Source organism: Mustelus asterias, chromosome 28 (genome assembly GCF_964213995.1).
Source record: "Mustelus asterias chromosome 28, sMusAst1.hap1.1, whole genome shotgun sequence".
In the NCBI taxonomy this organism is placed as follows: domain Eukaryota; kingdom Metazoa; phylum Chordata; class Chondrichthyes; order Carcharhiniformes; family Triakidae; genus Mustelus; species Mustelus asterias.
The window spans coordinates 11,133,468-11,156,374 of NC_135828.1; the positions used below are offsets into that span (position 1 = coordinate 11,133,468).

Sequence of the window (22,907 nt, forward strand, 5' to 3'; positions counted from 1 at the left end):
ATAAGCCCTGCTTTCAGTCAACCAGCAGAATTTCCAAAAACCAAGGAGAGAGAGAGAGATACTTCTTACCAGCTTGATGTCCCTTCTAAAACTGAAACTGCAGCCAAACAGAAAATGGTTGATCCCCTTATTAATCAAGAACCTATCTATCTCTGTCTTAAAGACACTCAATGACCCGGCCTCCACAGCCTTCTGCGGCAAAGAGTTCCACAGATTCACCACTCTCTGGCTGAAGAAATTCCTCCTCATCTCTGTTTTTATGTATCGTCCCTTTAGCCGGAGGTTGTGCCCTCTGGTTCTAGTTTTTCCTACTGGTGGAAACATCTGGAACATATGGATGATATTGGAATAGTGTAGGTCAGATGGGCTTTAGATTGGTTTCACTGGTCGGCGCAACATCGAGGGCCGAAGGGCCTGTACTGCGCTGTAATGTTCTATGAAACCTTAAAAATCACGAGGAAGGCAAAAAACTTGTCCAGAACCCATGACCTTCCTCCTAACAATGCAGAGTCATAAAAGATGCCAAAGTAAAAATAAACAAATCCCATTTAAGTAGCAATTAAAGGACTTCTAGAGAAAACTCGCTGCAATGAGAGCTGAGAGCTGCAGAGAACATGATTTTTTTTAAAAAATCTCTTAAAGGTATACTAATGTAAACCAAGCACAATCTTATATATAGGGCTGGCCATGACAAATTAGCACCGACCACATGGTCACGTCACTCCACTGCTTGATCGAGCAGTATGATCCTGGCTGGCACAGAAGGTGGACACAAACCACTGTCGGGCATAGCTTTCTTCAGGGCTCTATCAGCCACTGTTGCTACTTGCATACCCTGACTATGGACATAACATCATGACCAATCAGATCCTGATTTGATTGTCTGGGTGCTAAAAATAAAACCATTTGTCTGCTCCCTGAATAATTCTCTCTTTGTTACTGGCAATTTGCTCATCATTTGTCTTTCAAATAAGACACCTCTACAGGCTGTGATGTTATTATGTTTGACCATCGAACTTGATGTTATCCATCGGATGGGGGAGGGGGAGGCAGGTCGGTTAGCTCAGTTGATTGTCTAATGAAGGCAGATAAGCAAATGAGGGAAAGGTTGTGAGATGAAATAGGGTGGGAGGAAATTCATGGACCATAAACATCAAAATAGACCAGCTGGGCCGAATGGCCTGTTTCTGTGCTGTAGTTTCTATCTAAAGCAATGTGCCACAAAGCTGGGTGCAGATTACAAAGGTACCTTTTTTAGTGGGTGTTGCTGGCAAGCCCAGTGTTCACTGACCTTCCATAACTGTCCTTGAACTCGGCCATTTCAGAGGGCAGTGACTTGGAGTCACATATTGACCAGATCAGGTAAGGATGGCAAAATTCCTTCCTTCCTGAAGGACATCAGTCTACCCAATGGGTGGCACAGTGGTCAGCACTGCTGCCTCACAGCGCCAGGGACCCGGGTTCGATTCCCGGCTTGGGCCACTGTCTGCCTTGAACAAAGAACAAAGAACAGTACAGCACAGGAAACAGGCCCTTCGGCCCTCCAAGCCTGTGTCGCTCCTTGGTCCAACTAGACCAATCGTTTGTATCCCTCCATTCCCAGGCTGCTCATGTGACTATCCAGGTAAGTCTTAAACGATGTCAGCGTGCCTGCCTCCACCACCCTACTTGGCAGCGCATTCCAGGCCCCCACCACCCTCTGTGTAAAAAACATCCCTCTAATATCTGAGTTATACTTCGCCTCTCTCACCTTGAGCCCGTGACCCCTCGTGAACGTCACTTCTGATCTGGGAAAAAGCTTCCCACCGTTCACCCTATCTATCCCCTTCATAATCTTGTACACCTCTATTAGATCTCCCCTCATTCTCCGTCTTTCCAGGGAGAACAACCCCAGTTTACCCAATATCTCCTCATAGCTAAGACCCTCCATACCAGGCAACATCCTGGTAAACCTTCTCTGCACTCTCTCTAACGCCTCCACGTCCTTCTGGTAGTGCGGCGACCAGAACTGGACGCAGTACTCCAAATGTGGCCTAACCAGCGTTCTATACAGCTGCATCATCAGACTCCAGCTTTTATACTCTATACCCCGTCCTATAAAGGCAAGCATACCATATGCCTTCTTCACCACCTTCTCCACCTGTGTTGCCACCTTCAAGGATTTGTGGACTTGCACACCTAGGTCCCTCTGTGTTTCTATACTCCTGATGGCTCTGCCATTTATTGTATAACTCCTCCCTACATTATTTCTTCCAAAATGCATCACTTCGCATTTATCCGGATTAAACTCCATCTGCCACCTCTCCACCCAATTTTCCAGCCTATCTATATCCTGCTGTATTGCCCGACAATGCTCTTCGCTATCCGCAAGTCCAGCCGTGAGTCTGCACGTTCTCCCCGTGTCTGCGTGGGTTTCCTCCGGGTGCTCCGGTTTCCTCCCATAGTCTGAAAGACGTGCTGGTTAGGTGCACTGGCCGTGCTAAATTCTCCCTCAGTGTAACCCGAACAGGCGTCGGAGTGTGGCGACTAGGGGATTTTCACAGTGACTTCACTGCAGTGTTAATGTCAGCCTACTTGTGACTAATAAATAATTTTTTTATTTAGGAATACTGACACCAATTGTAGTCCCCTTGACAAGGTTCCAACTCCGATTCCACAGGACTTCCTTCCTCCGCATAGTTTCAGGTGAATGATACTCATGTGGGCAAGTCCTGTTTTAATACTGAACTCAAGGATCGTATTTTCTGAAGAGCTATCGATTTTCTGGTCTTACATTGCAGCTGGGAGCCAATCTCCGTTGGTGCTCTGGGCTTGGCTTTGCTGTGTTAGTGGAAGGGACCATACTGTGTAAAGACAAGGGTCCGGCCCCATGTCTTTACAGCATTGAACACAGAAGCCAGACTCTATCAGTCTTCAATATCATCGGCCCTCAGAACTATCAGCTTGTTTCCACTTAGCTGAAGGAGAATGAGGCTTCCCGCTGTTACACTCATAAAGAAGGTTCTGAAATGGTGCCTGGAGGCACTTTGCCCCCAGTACAAAGTCACTACAATCGCAGGAGATCCCAGGCAGAGCATTGGAATGGGAAATAAAACAACAATTTACACTTAAGTCACTTCATGGGAGCATAATCAGACAAAAACTGACACTACACTGAAGAACATATTGTTCTTGGAGACCAAAAGCTTGGTCAAAGAGGTAGGATTTCAGGAGCATCCTGAAGAAGAGAGGTGTTGAGTGAGGTGCGGGGGAGGGATTTCCAAAGGGGTAGGGCCTATATTGTTTCAAGCATAACCGCCAATGGCTGGTCAAAGGAAATGGAGGATGCACATGGGTCTAAAATTGGAGGAACCCAAATTTTCTGGAGAACTGAGCGAGCCGGACAAGGTTAGGGAGATCAGGAGGAATATGAGGGTTATTTGAACAGGTATTAAGCATGTTATATCAATGGAATGGTGAATCCGAGCACAATGCAGGACAGTGGGAGGGATCGTGAGTCTGGACTGCCGTGATTTGGATGAGGTCATGTCTATGAAAGGTTGGGACAAGGTTTCACATTGTTTACAGATAAACAGAACAATCATTTTCTGCCAAATCACCAAGGGAATGATAGATCAGCAAAGAGCTGCCTTCGATCGCTCAACGTAATCAGCAGAAGGCAAAAAACACAGCTCTGGACTCCAACATCTCTATTATTCTAAAGAGCTGAGAGTTCCTGATAGATTTACAGTATAACCTTTGTGATCTAACTGTGCATAATGCAAACCTTCTTGTATCCAAGATTTAAAGCTTCACCGCACATTTACTGTAAAATAAATGGAACGTATATAGTCTAAATCATCTCAACATTTTTTATGTCACCCAGGCGATCTAGTTACTTGACTAAGTTTCTCTGTTCTCTTATTACCACACATCAGATCAATGGACAGCAAGCAGACACACTCGGTGGGGTATTCTTTGGTGTCAGGGCATATTCAAGGCTGAAAGGATTTTGCTGGGCTTGTGGGGAGGTGTACAAAGGCAAATAAGTCCTCTGCACATGATCTGCCTACTTAGGGGGCTTAACATTGGGGTGGGGGCAGGGTACATGGAGGAGAGACACTGAGAGTTTTGGATTTCTGCTTTCCATGCATCGGGGCTGGGCCTGAAATGTTGGTTAGACAGGCTGGATATGTCACTGCGGGGTGAGAGGTCACAGAGATAATTAATTTAAATACATCTAGCATGAGTCAGCCCCTTTGGGGGAGGGAGGGGCGGGGGGACAAGGAGGGAGAGGGAGGAAAAAAAAAACGACACAAGGGAAGAAGCAGCCAGGGAGGATTTATGCTTCCCTCTGTGGGTGGTGGCGGGACTCTAGTTGTGACTCAGGTGCAGGCTACACAAAGAGGTAACGACAGAGAGATCACAACCCGCCCAAAAAATGGCACAGTGGACGGAGCATTTGTTCCAAGGCAGTATGTTTGTCTCGGAACAGTAATGGGGAAAAGAAACAAGCAGTTGTGCCATTTTGAGAGATTTGTCTTCTTCGGATAAAAACAAAAGCACAGGTGTCCTGATGAGAAAAATCATCGCCTCAGGGCTTTTGTGCGAAACTGTTGTTGGTAGTTTTCTTCTTAACCTTCTTTCTGACAGGTAATTATTTCCTGCACAGTCTCCAAATACAAATTAATTGTGTTGTTTGATAAGGCAGCACAATGTACAAGTTATTTCTTAACAATGGCAGCACAAGCTGGGAATGGGCAGGGTGGGGAGGGGGGTGGGGAGAGGTGGGGGGGCTGGTGGGGGGGTGGGCATACACTCTAGCCCCATTCCCTCCTCTCTCTCTGCAGCAGCCAGTCAGAAGTGCACAAGGGCGGTGAAAGTGGATTCACGCTCAATAATCTCGTCTTCCACCGCCTCCGCCCCCCCCCCCCCCCCCTCTCCCCCCGCCGCCTCCTTCTTTTGTATGGTTTTAGGGGCAGATGCTGTCATTACAGTATTAATGTCAGTTTCCCTAACTGTCCAAAACCCTACTGGAAAACAGGTGTACCTCCAGTGGCACAGTGGTTAGCACTGCTGCCTCACAGCGCCAGGGACCCGGGTTCGATTCCGGCCTCGGGTCACTGTCTGTGTGGAGTTAGCACATTCTCCCCGTGTTGGTGTCATGCTCCGGGTGCTCTGGTTTCCTCCCACACTCCAAAGATGTGTGGGTTAGGCGCATTGGCCATGCTAAACTAACCCTAGTGTCAGGGGGATTAGAAGGGTAAATATGTGGGGTTACGGGAATAGGGCCTGGGTGGGATTGTGGTCAGTGCAGGCTCGATGGGCTGAATGGCCTCCTTCTGCACTGTAGGGATTCTATGACAAGATGTTGCCCTCAAACTTGAGGTGGGAGAATGGGGGTCGCGGCGGGAGATGTTGTTATGCACCCTACCATTGGTCAGGATTTCTGCAGTTGCAATCAGGTGGGGTTTTGAGGTGCCACTTGTACATTGGGTGGCCAAATCTGCTGTGCCAGTCCATAACCTACTGAAGGGTGTCCCTGTGTTCTGAGGGAGATTGAAAGCTGGCTGTTGAGGGGTTGGGCTGGGGATGATGTGTTTGTTTGGGAGGGTGCTTTCCGCACAAGCCTGTTCAGGTACACTGAGGGAGAATTTAGCACGGCCAATGCACCTAACCAGCATGTCTTTCAGACTGTGGGAGGAAACTGGAGGGAACCCACGCAGACACGGGGAGAACGTGCAGACTCCACACAGACAGTGACCCAAGGTGGGAATTGAACCCGGGTCCCTGGCGCTGTGAGGCAGCAGTGCCACCCCGTACAGCCCCAAATGTTGTAGTAATGGAACAAAGTATTGGTCCACAATAAGTGTTAACGGTGGAATAATCTAAACAATTCTGTCTGAAAGCAAAGACATGAAAACATGAATTTATATCTAAATTTAGTCAATGTCGAGATTTTATAGAATTTTAGTCAACTGACAGATGCAGAATGTCGTTTTCCACTCTCTTGTTGTTGACTACCTTCCAAGTTAAATCACATCTTGGTTGATCTGATCAGATGCGATATGTAGGGGTCTGGCCATCGATGTTTGTACAAAACAACACGCAGATTGAAACAGTGAAATAAAACACCCTTACACACTGCACAGTGCACTTTACTTTAAAGAGGGAGATGGGAGGGGTTGATTACAGAGGAAATAATATGATCAAGAATCTTGATAACAAGAAACCACTCAAGCTAAGGCCTTCTGACAACATCAACAGACACACGATATTGATCACAATCGCCAGAGCTAGATTATGAATTCTTGGGGACTCGGGACATTGAGAGACACTTACCCACCCCCCTAACACAAGGTGTTCAAAATAACAAGGGGGTCTGAACAGGGTGGATGGGAAGAAGTTATTTTCACTGCTGGAAGGAGTGAGAACACCGATTTTTGTGCGATTGGCAGAATAAGCAAAGGCGGCTGGAGGAAAAATCTTTCTTTTTGTGAACGCAGCTAGTGGCTAGGATCTGGAATGCGCTGCCTGAATGTGTGGGGGTGTGGCCCCTTTAAGGGTCCGATCCCTGAAAGCCCCGTGATCGGGTCAGACCCAATGGAAAGGCAGCGCATGAAGCTGAGCCAATCTGGAGTAAGGGCGTGCACCCCGGGTCGGAGAGGAATCTCAGTTGGTGTCAGGGAGGGGACGAGAGGAGATGTGAATTGTAGTTCTGTCAGATCCTTGTTTGCATGGACATAAATATCTTTGGCAATAAACCAGTAATAAACCTGAAGCCTTCGAAGTTATCAGACTGAAAGCTATGGAGGCAGGTTCAATCCTGGCTTTCTAACGGGAATTGGATCATTACTTGATTTTTTTTTTTACAGAGCTGGGGGAGAAAAGCCAGGCGAGGTGTTCTTTCAGTGGGTGGCATATACACATTGTTCTTCCAGCGGGTGGCATGTACACATTGTTCTTCCAGCGGGTGGCATGTACACATTGTTCTTCCAGCGGGTGGCATGTACACATTGTGCTTGCTGAGGGTGGCATGTACACATTTAAAAAAAATACTTTTCCAATTCAATCAAATCAAGTCCAATTCAGAGTCTCAATAAGTTGAGACATTTCTGATCCAGGCTGACAAGACAGGGTTTGCAACCCTCTACCCTGTCTTGGGCCTGATCTACATGAGCCAAGCTGACGTACACATTGTTCTTGCTGCGGATTGTAAGGCCGCTGTTTATGGTGTAACCATTCTCTGATTCTATATTCCCCAGCACCTCCCCCCATTGCCACTCCATCAGAACGTAAAGGGTGTAAAACACATGAAGAAATCACCCCCAGAGCTACACACTGTAGCAGTTTTGCGACTTTCTTTCTCAGCATTTTGGCAAATTTTGGACAACGTAACAAGGGCCCCCCGGACAATGTCCACTCATCTCACTGCTGTGCGAACAGGTTCGCCCCTCTCACATCAGCCAGAACACTTCAAGAAATAATTTAAGGATAAAAGCAAATTACTGCAGATTCTGGAATCTAAAACCAAAAGAGAAAATGCTGGAAAACCTTTGACAAAGGGTCGTCTGGACTCCAAACGTCAGCTCTTTTCTCCCCTTTCAGATGCTGCCAGGCCCGCCGAAATTTTCCAGCATTCTCTCTTTGGGTTCAAGAAATAATTTGTTGGCTGAAGGCATGGTGGCTTGAGGATGTGAAAGCTGCTATAAAAATGCAGGTGCTATCTCCCTCGCCTGCCAGTATCCCCCCCACCCTGTGGTGCCCCTTCATTCAAGGTCTCAAGCACTTCTATCTTGCAAGCCGTAATACCCTCAAACAAAACCCCCCCAAACCTGCTCCATGAGGATATTGCTGCCGACATAAGCAACCAGATAAATGCAAAAATATCGAAAAGGGCAGTGGACAGATTTACCGCTGTGCGACTTTTACATTAAGCACCGTTTGGGTTGCCACGAGAGCAGGGGGTCTGTACAGAAATGGATTCTCATGGCAATCCCACTTGGGAGATTGAGACATTAAACACGCCCAGAGACTCAGACCCACAGCAACGTGACTGAACCTCAACTACCCTCTGAAGGGGCCGAGCGAGACACTCATTCCAACAATTGACTCGTTTCTCTTCACACAATCTTCTCACAACTCGAGATGGGCAATAACTGCCGGAACTTGTCAACGTTGCCACATCCTGCGAAGCATTAAAGGATGATTTCCTTTCTCCCACTAATTTATTGCCTCAAAGCCGAGATTTTAAAAAAATATTTCTGGGATGTGGGCATCACTGGCAAAGCCAGCATTTGTTGCCCATTCCTGAGGGCAGTTGAGAGTTAACCACATTGCTGTGGCTCTGGAGTCACATGTCGGCCAGACCGGGTAAGGACGGCAGATTTCCTTCCCTAAGGGACATGAGTGAACCAGATGGAATTTTGCAACAATGGATGATAGTTTCATGGTCACCATCACCAAGACTGGCTTTGTTTTCCAGTATTATAAAAAAATTAATTAAATTCCACCAACAGCCATTGTGGGATTTGAACTGGACATTAGCGTGGGCCTCTGGGTTACTCGCCCAGTGGCATTGCCACTGGGTCACCATCTCCGCCAGTTGCTGGTCTGAATGTCCAGTCGATCCACAGCTCACAACAATAGTGGGGAGTAACGCTTACCCCTTGAGGTGACACTCAATACTGCTGAACAAGCAAACACTACCACAAATTTAATACAGCCCCTCTCGGTGGCAACACTGGAGTACAACTCACATTAGACATTCCTTTTGGGGTGGCACGGTAGCACAGTGGTCAGCACTGCTGCTTCACAGTGCCAGGGACCCGGGTTCGATTCCCGGCTTGGGTCACTGCCTGTGTGGAGTCTGTACAAAATATCGGCTGCGAAACGGTCCCAAGGGACTATAAAGAGTCCCTCCATCTCAACCCTCCTGCTCCCCCCCACCGCCCCCCCCCCCCCCACCCCCCATCCCCAAGAACAGACAATCTCTCCAATCCGTCTGTGCAGCGTTTGCACGTTCTCCCCGTGTCTGTGTGGGTTTCCTCCGGGTGCTCCGGTTTCCTCCCACAGTCTGAAAGATGTGCTGGTTAGGATGCATTGGCCGTGCTAAATTCTCCCTCCGTGTACCCGAACAGGCGCCGGAGTGTGGCGACTAGGGGACTTTCACAGTAACTTCATTGCAGTGTTAATGTAAGCCTTAGTTGCGACGAATAAATAAACTTTAACTTTAAATTTTGATATAGGAATGAGAGATAAAAACAGAAACTGCTGGAAATGCTCAGCAGGTCTGGCAGCGTCTGTGGAGTGAGTGATAGAGTTAATCTTTCCGGCCAATGCCCTCTCATCAGAGCTCTTCCGATTGACGGAGATGGACCTGGAACATTAACTCTTTTACTTCGGAGATGCTGCTTGGCCGGCTCTGCGTTTCCGGCACGTTCTGTTCATATTTAGCGTTTCCGTGATTCCATGGCGAATTAGAGACCTTTGCTTCAGACCTCAGCAACTCAGTGTGCTCTCAGACCATCGACCTCTGCTCTCTGACCTCGGATTCCAGCCAATCACAGAGGCAGATCCAAGGTCGAAGGTTGACTGCACAAGTAGCGTGATCTTCACTGGTTGTAAAAGTCATTTCATTTTCAAACGCGGGAGGGGTACGGCCTTGTGAAATAGAAGTTTAGAATTAAACCATGGATGGGTGTCTCTGGGGGCCATGATGGTGGTTCGATTAAAACCCTGTTGCCATTTCTCAAATGGCCCCAAGCATGATACGCAGTGTAACAAGAGAACCTCCGTGTTCCCCTATTTCTAAATCAGTCGGGTTACAGAGTACTGGTATCTAAGGATTTACCTTTCCTCCACACCTTCAGTGTTTTATTTGAGGTTTATATCACATTGGAAAAGTTAACGAGCTTTCACTAAACCCAAAGCACCACAGGTGAGTGGTTTTATAGCATGGTTTAGAGTGACCCAGATTATGGCGTTCTCGGGTTTAATCCCCAATCTGGCTCCAGGTTACTGATCCCAGTCTTGCTGGGTAACTGGGTACCACAGCTGGCCCTGGTACCCGCAGTGAAGGGAGGAGGAAACTGGTTAACCTATCATTGACCTACCTTGGCTCTCCGTCTGGGGTTGCAGGTGCATTGCTTGGTTGAACATAGAAATCGGTTCCCACAGTATCCTCTGTGGTTTCGCAGCCTGGTAATACTCAACACCAAATAGCACACACACGAGTAAAGGCCACACCATAAGACCATAAGACCATAAGACATAGGAGCGGAAGTAAGGCCATTCGGCCCATCGAGTCCACTCCACCATTCAATCATGGTTGATTTCAACTCCATTTACCCGCTCTCTCCCCATAGCCCTTAATTCCTCGAGAAATCAAGAATTTATCAATTTCTGTCTTGAAGACGCTCAACGTCTCGGCCTCCACAGCCCTCTGTGGCAATGAATTCCACAGACCCACCACTCTCTGGCTGAAGAAATTTCTCCTCATCTCTGTTCTAAAGTGACTCCCTTTTATTCTAAGGCTGTGCCCCCGCGTCCTAGTCTCCCCTGTTAATGGAAACAACTTCCCTACGTCCATCCTATCTAAGCCGTTCACACAGGGCAGAGATGTCACAAAGAGGGCCCATGGACCCTGGGGAAAGTTTTACAGGAGAGGAATACAAGGAGATTAAAAACCTCAATGCAGGTCGCACGCTGGCTTTACGTTTCTTTAACAATTATTCTCACCAATTTGATTCCTCCCTGTCCCTCCCTACAAATGCTGAAGCTGAGAGAGAGAGAGTGAGAGAGAGAGCGCGAGAGAGCATGAGTGAAAGAGAGAGAGAGAGTGAGAGGAGCAAGAGAGAGAGAGCAGAGAGTGAGAGGAGCAAGAGAGAGAGAGGAGCAAGAGAGAGAGGAGCAAGGGTGAGAGGAGCAAGGGTGAGAGGAGCAAGGGTGAGAGGAGCAAGGGTGTGAGGAGCAAGGGTGTGAGGAGCAAGGGTGAGAGGAGCAAGGGTGAGAGGAGCAAGGGTGAGAGGAGCAAGGGTGAGAGGAGCAAGGGTGAGAGGAGCAAGGGTGAGAGGAGCAAGGGTGAGAGGAGCAAGGGTGAGAGGAGCAAGGGTGAGAGGAGCAAGGGTGAGAGGAGCAAGGGTGAGAGGAGCAAGGGTGAGAGGAGCAAGGGTGAGAGGAGCAAGGGTGAGAGGAGCAAGGGTGAGAGGAGCAAGGGTGAGAGGAGCAAGGGTGAGAGGAGCAAGGGTGAGAGGAGCAAGGGTGAGAGGAGCAAGGGTGAGAGGAGCAAGGGTGAGAGGAGCAGGAGAGAGAGGAGCAGGAGAGAGAGGAGCAGGAGAGAGAGGAGCAGGAGAGAGAGGAGCAGGAGAGAGAGGAGCAGGAGAGAGAGGAGCAGGAGAGAGAGGAGCAGGAGAGAGAGGAGCAGGAGAGAGAGGAGCAGGAGAGAGAGGAGCAGGAGAGAGAGGAGCAGGAGAGAGAGGAGCAGGAGAGAGAGGAGCAGGAGAGAGAGGAGCAGGAGAGAGAGGAGCAGGAGAGAGAGGAGCAGGAGAGAGAGGAGCAGGAGAGAGAGGAGCAGGAGAGAGAGGAGCAGGAGAGAGAGGAGCAGGAGTGAGAGGAGCAGGAGTGAGAGGAGCAGGAGTGAGAGGAGCAGGAGTGAGAGGAGCAGGAGTGAGAGGAGCAGGAGAGAGAGGAGCAGGAGAGAGAGGAGCAGGAGAGAGAGGAGCAGGAGAGAGAGGAGCAGGAGAGAGAGGAGCAGGAGAGAGAGGAGCAGGAGAGAGAGGAGCAGGAGAGAGGAGCAGGAGAGAGAGGAGCAGGAGCGAGAGGAGCAAGAGCGAGAGGAGCAGGAGCGAGAGGAGCAAGAGAGAGGAGCAAGAGAGAGAGGAGCAAGAGAGGGAGAGGAACAAGAGAGAGAGAAGTGAGAGGGACCATGCCGGAGAGGTTGTTAGCCTTATCAATGCGGGCTCCGGAGCTGAATACAGGTCTCTTAATGTTCCCAATGGTTGGGGGGCGGGTGGGGTGGGGGGAAAGAGTCCAGAACTAGGGGGTCATAGTTTGAGGATAAGGGGTAAACCTTTTAGAACTGAGGTGAGGATAAATTTCTTCACCCAGAGGGTGGTGAATGGGTGGAATTCACTACCACAGAAAAGTAGTTGAGGCCAAAACGTTGTTTTTCAAGAAGAAATTTGATACAGCTCTTGGGGCTGAAGGGAACGAGGGATATGGGGGGATCAGGATATTGAGTTTGATGATCAGCCATGATCATAATGAATGGCAGAGCAGGCTCGAAGGGCCGAATGGCCTACTCCCAGTTCTGATTCCTATCCAGTATTAGTGGCAGAATTGACACATTCTTCTCGTGACCACTCTGGGTAAAATGGATTTTCATCCCCCCAGTACCATTCAATGATATTAGCATTCACAAAGCCCCTCCCACACTGAGTCCAGAACATGTTTAATTCTCACAGTGCTCAGACTCCTGACTGGGGTGGTGGGGCCGGGGGGGGGGGGGGGGGGGGGGGGGGGGGGAGAGAGAGGGGGTGACAGTGCAAAATATCACCCGAGTCGCTGCAGCCTCCAAGCTCTGAATGGCCTCCTTCTGCACTGCAGAAATTCTATGAACGAGTCAATGGATTGGAGAGATTGTCTGTTCTTGGGGGGATGGGGGGAGGGGGGAGCAGGAGGGTCGAGATGGAGGGACTATAAAGAGTAAGAACGGTCAGGACAGATTGTTCTCCTTGTTTGCCGTATGTGCAGCCTCACTGGAGAATGGACACATGTTTGACTCAGGATGAGACGGAGTTCAGCTCCCCGCCCAGCACTCCAAGTGAAAATTGGCTTCCGCCATCAATAATGGCCAGTTGCACAAAGCACTATGTGCCTGTCAGCACCCACACTGACGCCAGTCAGCACCTTCACCGAGTGGGGGCAACGCCAATATCCGCAGAGTTAAACCTTCGGAAAAGCAGCAAGATGAAACGCTTGCTACAATTTTGTCAATATAGAAAAAAAAACAACTCTTTGATTTTACAACAGTCAATAAATCCTGGGGTGGTAGTGTCTGAACTAAACCGACTAATGTTTCTGTGGCAGATATCTATTGATGTTTGATGGGAGTCAAGAGTGGGCCAAGTGTTGGGAAGCTGCGGATTTAACTGGAATCTTTTGAGGCGTCACCAGCTGCCTCATAAGATTCCGGTTATATCCAACATATCATTCCCTCCTTGCTTCCTCGAGGCAGGCCACTGGGCAGAGACGGCAAGGTTATCAACTCCACATCAACAGGGATGTTCCACTCATTTTGTCCTTCATGTATCCAGGTAAACATGGAAGTAGCTGAAGAGGTAAAGAGATGATCACATCGATGTCTCTCCGCACATTATCAGCAGTGAGTGGCATTGGTGGAATCCTTGCCGGGGACAGTAACGGGAAGATTGCTGCTGCGGCTTTTGATTTGATTTGATTTATTGGGATACAGTGAAAAGTATTGTTTCTCGCAGACAAAGCATACCGTTCATAGAGGCGGCACAGTGACACAGTGGTCAGCACTGCTGCCTCACAGCGCCCAGGGACCAGGGTTCAATTCCCGGCTTGGGTCACCGTCTGTGCGGACTCTGCACGTTCTCCCCGTGTCTGCGTGGGTTTCCCCCGGGTGCTCCGGTTCCCTCCCACAGTCCAAAGATGTGCGGGTTAGGGTGGATTGGCCGTGCTAAAATTGCCCCTTAGCGTCAGGGGGATTAGCGAGGGTAAATATGAGGGGTTGCGGGAATGGGGCCTGGGTGGGATTGTGGTCGGCGCAGACTCGATGGGCCGAATGGCCTCTTTCTGCACTGTAGGGGTTCTATGGATTCTACAGAGGGGAGAAGGAAAGGAGAGGGGGCAGAATGTAGCGTTGCAGTCATAGCTAGGGTGTAGAGAAAGATCAACTTGATCTAAGGTAGGTTCATTCAAAAGTCTGATGGCAGCAGGGAAGAAGCTGTTCTTGAGTCAGTCGGTACGTGACCTCAGATTTTTGTGCAAGAGAAGTTTTTTCAATATAAAAGCAGATTTTTATTTGGTTACACTTGGTGCACAGAGGCAACGGCCCCAAGTGAATGGACAGACAGGGATTTGTAAGAAAAAGAACACAAGTGCAGTAGTCAACAATCGCTGCTTAACCGAGAGCGCAATGAAGAGGGAGGTTTAACTACAGGAGAGGGTTTTTTTGAGGGTGAAGCCAGGAGTGTAAAGCAAGCGCAAACTTAATCAGCAGCCCCAGTTATCCTGCGCCATTTGAAGTCAGTGGAAAAAGGTTGGGGCAGAGTGTGGAATTAGCACAGTGGATGTTACACTCCCCCGCTGTCAGATTTGAAGTCAGGGGGTTAACAAAGTCCAACCCATTGCCGTCTGTCTCGCTGCCCGCTCGCCCAACCCCCTACCTTGTCTGATATTTTGATGGGAGGGTGGGGAGGGGGGATAGATTTCGGGCCAATTGATAACCACTGAAGGGTCTGGCACCCACCCTTATTTTACCTGCAAACCCCAGCGGTGGCCACCGCTCCCGCCTGGCGCTGTTGGGACCACAGAGCCGCCGGCCATCTGATTGGCCAACAGCTCTCTGAGCCTGGACATCCTGTTCCAATTGGTCGGTCAATGCCAATGGGCAGCCGGGTCTCCCATGAATGTGGGGGGGGGGGGGGGGGGGGGGGGGGGGGGGGCGGAACCACAGTGCCCCATAACATCCAACCCTTCCAATCCTTGTGTGCACATTCGCAACGTGCTACAAAGACCATTCTCACCCCCATAATGTCAGTGCAGATATAAGACCTCCCTTTCATTAGGCCAGGTGATAACCCGATGCCCGGCAACCCCTGCAGGAATGCCAGCTTTCCTGTTTCCAAACAGAATGCCAGGAAGCAAGTCGGGCACAAAGGGTAGCAGAAATTGAGAACTCTTTCTCCCAAGCCCCAGCTTGGTACTAAAACTCTCTTGAGGCTGGGGGGTGCAGAGGAGGGGGGCAGTTGAAAATTCCAAACCTGATTTTTTTAAAAAAGGAATTAATTAGGCTTTAAGGAACCGAGGGTAGATGAGAATGAAAATAGAGATTGGTCGAGGACTAAGTGAATGGCAGGACATGCAGCTGAATGAATCACAGAATCCTACAGTGCAGAAGGAGGCCATTCGGCCCATCGAGTCTGCACCAACCACAATCCCACCCAGGCCCTATTCCCCCATAACCCCATGTATTTACCGTAGCTAGTCCCCCTGACACTAGGGTCAATTTAGTACGGCCAATCCACCTAACCCGCACATCTTTGGAATGTGGGAGGAAACCGGAGCACCCGGAGGAAACCCACGCAGACACGGGGAGAACGTGCAAACTCCACACAGAACAGTGACCCAAGCCAGGAATCGAACCCGGGTTCCTGGCGCTGTGAGGCAGCGGTGCTAACCAATGCGCAACTGAGCTGCCCCAAAATGGTTCCCAGTTACTGAATTAAATCCTTGAATATCTGGATCTCCAGTTCTGAATCGACCATTCTTTCAGGCAGCGAATTCCCCGATCACAGCTCTGCTGGAAAAAAAAAAGCAACCTTCCCTCACACCTCCCCTGCCTTCTGTCTCCAGTCCCCTATGACCTTGGCTAATTTACTCAATCGGCTGGTTCCGAAGTGAGATCATTGAGCTGAAATGTCAACTCGGTTCCTCCCTCCCGGGCCTGCTGAGAATTTTCCGGCATTTTCTACTCTGCCTCTCGGCGTGTGCAGTGTTTTTTTGGGACTGTTGATGTGGGATCCGGGATCCTGGAAGCCCGCGAGGACAATAATACGAGGGTCGGGCCAAAGAACAGGGAAAAGTCAAGCCTGGGTAAACATGTTTTGAAGCCTGGATAAAATAGCGTTGAACTTATTGGAGGAATTAAGTGCAGCCTGCTAAGTTTCTCTTGGCTGGTTTAAGTTCCACATGTTTAGATCACAATCATTAGAAAGACAGGCTACACTGCATCACCCAAAGTTCCTAGTAACCAGTACACACGCTATCAAAACAAAGGAGAACGCCATGAACCAAATATGCACTGGGTGCTGGCCAGTCCTTCCCACGGCTGCTGCTGCGTGAACATCACACTCACTACCTTAAAGGGAAGAAAACAAGAGAAGTGCACATTGTGACGCTACAGTAGCATTTGGAACACAGAGGCTGATATCTTCTTAATAGCCACTGAATCAACTCCTTCAGATTCTCAGAGAAGGCCGCATCAACTCGTTTGCCAAATAAAACATCAAACATTGTCACTGTGAACTGCCTGGGGATATGACATGAGGCAGAATCCTGTTCCGTCTGACTGCCTCGCTCAAAGGACCCATTGCTTTGTTATTTAAGAAAAAACACAGAGGCGTGTCTTGGTCCACCTGTAAAAGGGATGGGACCCCCTGTGTCTACCGGGGCCCAGTCCGCAATGCACACTCTAAAAATCCAGAGATCCAGCCACCGGCTAATCTTACAAATGTTCGGCGTTTCTGCTTTTGCGTTCAGTTCATTATATTACAGTGAACTTCACCAGCACTGCAGAGATCCAGTGTATTATCATTGAATTATACAATGCTACAGGAGGCCATTTGGCCCATCGAGTCTGCACAATCCTACCCAGGCCCTATCCCCATAACCCCGTGCATTTACCCGAGCTAGTCCCCCCTGACACGAAGGGGCAATTTAGCCTGGCCAATCCCCCTAACCCGCACATCTCCAGGACTGTGGGAGGCAACTGGAGCACCCGGAGGAAACCCACGCAGACACGGGGGGTGGAGAATGTGCAAACTCCACACAGGCAAGTGACCTAAAAGGCCGGGAATCGAACCCGGGTCCCTGGCGCTGTTCAGGAACTTAGGGGACTGTCAAATGATGGATTGGTTCTGTGTACAAAATATCGGCTGCGGACCGGTCCCAAGCTGGAGAGGACAGAGAGAGTCCCAGCGTTAGCAGTCAGACATTCCAGTTGGGTCGGCTGTGTGGTGACAGAATGTGCAGTTGCTATCTAACTTATGCCACAAGGGGGCAGATCAGCTCGCTTCCTCCTCAATGCAACGAGAGTGCATCTTCTCAGCCAGAGTGAAGCAGTGTTTAGGAGCCCACTGTCCTTCCATTTCAGTGAGCTCTGAGGGAACACAGGGCAAGAAGAAACTGGAACAGGTTGCATACTGAGCAGTGTTCATGCTTTCCATTTGCTTTCCTTCCCTGTTTTTCTGGGGTGGGGGCAGCATAGACTGAATAAAATCTCAACGCACTGTGATACGCAAGTCCCACCCTCCCCCCAACCCGCCCACCCACCGATTGGGGTTTGATCATTCCCTTCTGTCTCTCGATTTTCCAAAACACAAACAACTGAGCAACCACAACCCTCTGGGGTAGAGAATTCCACAGATTCCCAGTCCCGTGGTGAAGAGGTTTCACCTCATCTCAATCCCAAATCAAATGAATATTAAGATGGCGTCGGAGTGTGGCAACCTCTTGCGAGCTGTGGTGGCACAGTGGTTCGCGCTGCTGCCTCACAGCGCCAGGGACCCCGGTTCGATTCCGGTCTCGGGTCACTGTCTGTCTGGAGTCTGCACGTTCTCCCCGTGTCTGCGTGGGTTTCCTCCGGGTGCTCCGGTTTCCTCCCACAGTCCAAAGATGTGCGGGTTAGTTTGATTGGCTATGTTAAATTGCCCCTTAGTGTCAGGGGGATTAGCGGGGTAAATATGTGGGGTTATGGGGATAGGGCCTGGGTGGGATTGTGGTCAGTGCAGACTTCATAGAATCATAGAAACCCTACAGTGCAGAAAGAGGCCATTCGGCCCATCGAGTTTGCACCGACCACAATCCCACCCAGGCCCTACCCCCATATCCCTACATATTTACCCACTAATCCCTCTAACGTACGCATCTCAGGACACTAAGGAGCAATTTTTTTAGCATGGCCAATCAACCTAACCCGCACATCTTTGGACTCGATGGGCCGAATGGCCTCCTTCTGCACTGTAGGGATTCTATGATTTATGAGTCTGTCCCCAGCATACCCTCAAATTCAATCTTTCACTACATTCTGCACCCTCTCCTTTCCTTCTCCCCTATGTACTCTATGAACAGTATACTTTGGCTGCACAATATTTTTCACTGTATACTAATACACGTGACAATAATAAATCAAATCAAATGGTTGATCCTTTAGTTGGTGACTATGACATGGTGTTCTGGATTCCCCAGTCACGGGGAAACAGTCTCTGACCATCTATCCTCTGCTGAAGGATATTTCCATTAAATCACCCTGCATTACTCCTAAATTCAGGGAATGTGAGCTTGGGATACACAATCCATCCTGACAACCACCCCAACCCCCCAGTGCACCTCCCAAATCCCAGAAACCAATCACACCCAAAGTCATAGAATCAGAGAATCAGAAAAGCAGAGAATCCCTACAGTGCAGAAGGAGGCCATTTGGCCCATCGAGTCTGCACCAACCACAATCCCACCCAGGCTCTATCCCCCGTAAACTGACATATTTACCCCGCTAATCCCTCTAACCTACTCATCCCAGGACACTTAGGGGCAATTTAGCATGGCCAATCCACCTAACCCGCACATCTTTGGACACTTAGGGGCAATTTAGCATGGCCAATCCACCTAACCTGCACACCTTTGGACAAGGGTCAAAGTCAAAGGTCGCAGTTCAAACACTGTCACTAATAAATTAAGTAAAGATTTCCAGGGCCTGAATTTTCAGGATGGCAGAGGCTTTGGATAAGCCCTCTGCATCCCAGCAAACCCCAATCTGATTGGCTGGCAGCTCTCCCAGTCCCCCCCCCCCCCCCCCCCCCCCCGTCCCCCCCCGAGGGTAATGTTCCAGCCCAGGAGAAGCTCCAGGGAGAGTGTGAGGAACACTTCCTTATTTCACTCAGAAATGTATCAATTCAAGCCAGCAACAACTCATTTTCTTTGAGCAAATATTTTAAATACTCGCGTTACTGATTGCTGTGCGGCACGATGTATAGATAGAGAGATCGCACTATTCAAACTATGCACCTTGATAATTCCATTCCCATTCTCTGCTATCGACTTTAGTCTCCCTGGGAGGGGAAATGACTTCATGATCACGGGTTAGATCTCAGATATGCACTGTTGGGTTCAACTTTCTTTAAGAATAAGGGGTTGCTCATTTAAGGCAGAGATCAGGAGAAATTTTCTCTCTCGGGGGCCGTGAGTCTTTGAAACTCTTTTCCTGAAAATCATAGAATCCCTACAGTGCAGAAGGAGGCTATTCGGCCCATCGAGCCTGCGCCGACTCTCCCCCAGAGCGTCTAGGCCAGGGCCACCTCCCACCCTATCCCTGTAACCTCACACATTTACTCCGCTAATCACCCTTTGAATGTCTTTAAGGCAGAAGTGGATAGATACTTCCTAAACAGGGGAGTGTCTCTCTCTCTCTCCCCTAACTTGTATGTTCGAATTCCAGGCCCCACACTTACTGAGGATATCATGGCCTTGAAGCAGTTGTAGAGGGGATTTACTTGAATTCATAGAATCCCCACAGTGCAGAAGGAGGCCATTTGGCCCATCGGGTCTGCACCAACCACAATCCCACCCAGGGCCTATCCCTGTAACCCCACATATTTATCCCACTAATCCTCTGACACTAAGGGGCAATTTAGCACTGCCAATCAACCTAACCTGCACAAGATTGGACTGTGGGAAGAGACCGGAGCACCCGGAGGAAACCCATGCAGACATGGGGAGAACGTGCAGACTCCACACAGACAGTGACCCAAGGCCAGAATTGAACCCGGGTCCCGAGTGCCGTGAGGCAGCAGTGCTAACCACTGTGCCACCGTGCCGCCCACTGCACCAAGGATGAGGGACTTTAGTTACGTGGAGAGAAGTTGGGAATGTTTTCCTTCAGAGCAGAGAAGGTTAGAGGGAGGTTAACAGAAGTATTCAAAAGCATGAGGGTTTGAGATAGAATAGAATGGGAAATATCGCTTCAAGCGACAGGAAGGTGGCAAACCAGAAGGCTTGGGTTTAAGATATGGGACAACAAAGGCAGATATGAAAAGAAAAGTGGACAGTTGTGTTCTGGAACGCGCTGCCCATTGAGCTAGTGGGATCACATTCAGTGATAACTTTCAAAAGGGCATTGGGCCAACCCTAGAAAAGGAGAAATTGGCAGAGAAGAAAAGACAGCAAAGCGAGATTAATTGGATCGCTCTTTCAAAGAGCCAGCACTGTCATGATGGGTAGAATGGTCTCCCCTCCTGTGCTGTACGTTTCCACGGCCACTATTCAGAGATCACCGTTTGGGAAATCGGAATCATCCACAACTTTGCTCAACGCCACCCAGGAAGAGTGAAAGATTCCCAACTCGGGTGTGTGATAGGGCTACCACTCACCTGGCAATGCCTTCAGGAGAGGGGGAAAGGGAAGAAACGTTAAAAAGAAAAATAGACTTTCTCCTGGGTGGATCCAAGTGCAGAGGGGGAAAAGGGTGGAGGGAATTAGGAGCGGCATGGTGGCACAGTGGTTAGCACTGCTGCCTCACAGCGCCAGGGACCCAGGTTCAATTCCCGGCTTGGTTTCACTGTCAGTTTGGAGTTTGCACATTCTCCCCGTGTCTGCATGGGTTTCCTCCGGGTGCTCCGGTTCCCTCCAAAGATGTGCAGGTTAGGTGGATTGGCCATGCTAAGTTGCCACTTAATGTCTCAAGATGTGCAGGTTAGGTGGATTGGCCATGCTAAATTGCCCCTTAGTGTCCCGGGATGTGTAGGTTAGGGGGATTGGCGGGGTAAATACTTGGGGTTACGGGGAGCAGGTCTGGGTGGGATTGCCCCTTAGTGTCAGGGGGATTACGTGGGGTTGCGGGGATAGGGTGGGATTGCTGTCGATGTAGACTCGATGGGCCGAAAGACCTCCTTCTGCACTGTAGGGATTCTATGAACTAAACAGCAAATGAGGAAAACCAGCCCCTTCCTCAATCAATTTATTGTTGGAAGCGAACACCAGGATTCAGAACAAACCCAAGCAGCGGTAATCGCGGACCGCTGCAGCACTGTGTAAAGTATGGAAGAGCACAAGCTTAATTAATTTCTCGAGGACAGATATATATGCAGCGCATGCAGCAGTGCTTTTAAATATTTACACGTTCTACACCATCTCTTATCCCACTCATTAATAGTGAACTGCACAGAGACCTTTCACAATGCTAATGTCATAATGATGCCAAGAGGCTAAATGGGTTTTAATTTGCCTCCCAAACGCAATAAAGCTCAAAACTAATCTGTTTCTAAAGGCTGCAGAGAGGGTCAGGGAAAATAAAAGGATACTGTATGGGTAATTAAAATAACACTGTGCTGGGTGGATGCCCCAAGGTCCTCCCAAGGTCCTGTACCATCGGAAGCCACAATCCGCAGAATTAAAGAGCTTTTTAAGGCATTTGGTGTTTATTGTTATTGCACTGTAACATGTAAAAGCCGGCATCTCCACATCATGTAAAACCCGGAAAGGGTTTTGTCGGAGTAGGGACTGGGGGCCGCTTCCCTTTGGCTGGGGAGTCTAGAACCTGTGGTCACCCTCCCAGTGGTCGGCCATTTTGGACTGAGATAAGGAGAGACATCTTCACTCAAAGGGGGTGATTCTTTAGAATTCTCTGCCCAAGAGAGCTGGGCGTCCCCTCAGTCAGCGAGTCTATTCGATGCTGAGATACATAGGTTTTGGGAGAATCTAGAGATATGGGGATCAGGTCGGAAAGTGGAGTCGAGATCAGACAAAAAAGGCAGCTATGATTGTACTGGATGGAGGAGTAGACCCAAGCATCATTTACCTTACCCCCACTCTGATTTCTAACATACTGCACTGGGTGGCACAGTGGGTTAGCACTGCTGCCTCACAGCGCCAGGGACCTGGGTTCAATTCCCGGCTTGGGTCACTGTCTGTGTGGAGTTTGCACATCCTCCCTGTGACTGCGTGGGCTTCCTCCGGGTGCTCCGGTTTCCTCCCACAGTCCGAAAGATGCGCTGGTTGGGTGCGTTGATTGTGCTAAGTTCTCCCTCAGTGTACCCGAACAGGCGCCAGAGTGTGACAACCAGGGGATTTTCACAGTAACTTCATTGCAGTGTTAATGTAAGCCTACTTGCGAGACGAATAAATAAATAATCTAATCATCTCACTCTCAGTGAATGCAGCGGAAGAAATAAACTTCTATTGCAGCTTCTAGTTACGATCCTGAGGAACATTTCAAATCGTTTCACTTCCAGCGAATTGTGAAGTACAGTAACTGCAGTGAATTAATAGTGAACTGCAGCTATTGCACATGGCACAGCCACTCCACATCTCAGAGGTCTTCTTTTAAAAAGTTTATTAATTAGCGTCACGAGTAGGCTTACATTAACACTGCAATGAGGTTTCTGTAATAATCCCCCAGTCGCCACACTCCAGCACCTGTTCGGGGACACCGAGGGAGAATTTAGCATGGCCAATGCAGCTGACCAGCACGTCATTCAGACTGTGGGAGGAAACCGGAGCACCCGGAGGAAACCCACGCAGACATGGGGAGAACATGCAAACTCCACACAGACAGTGACCCAAGCCGGGAATCGAACCCGGGTCCCTGGCGCTGTGAGGCAGCAGTGCTAACCACTGTGCCACCGTGATGCCTGATTGGGGCACTGATTGTTAACCTGGATACTCAAACCTCATGCTTCTCTTTGTTGCTGTTACGGGATCCTTCAGTACACCAATTTCAATAGAGATGGCACCAGAACCAGGGGGATAAATTGCAACCGGTCTTCATGTGAGACACATCGATAGAACAAACATTATTCTGTAACTTAACCTCAATGTCAGGGAATTAAAAGTATTGCTGGCTTGAAAATCTTTACCCTATTGTATTCTCTCTCAACAAAGAACAAAGAACAAAGAACAATACAGCA

The 22,907-nt window shown here is 49.2% G+C and overlaps 1 protein-coding gene across 16 annotated transcripts in view; it reads right to left on the reverse strand.

Moving 5' to 3' along the window:
- Positions 1-22,907, reverse strand: part of zmiz1a (zinc finger, MIZ-type containing 1a) — a 393,531-nt gene that overhangs the window by 154,976 nt on the left and 215,648 nt on the right. The window lies entirely within an intron of this gene.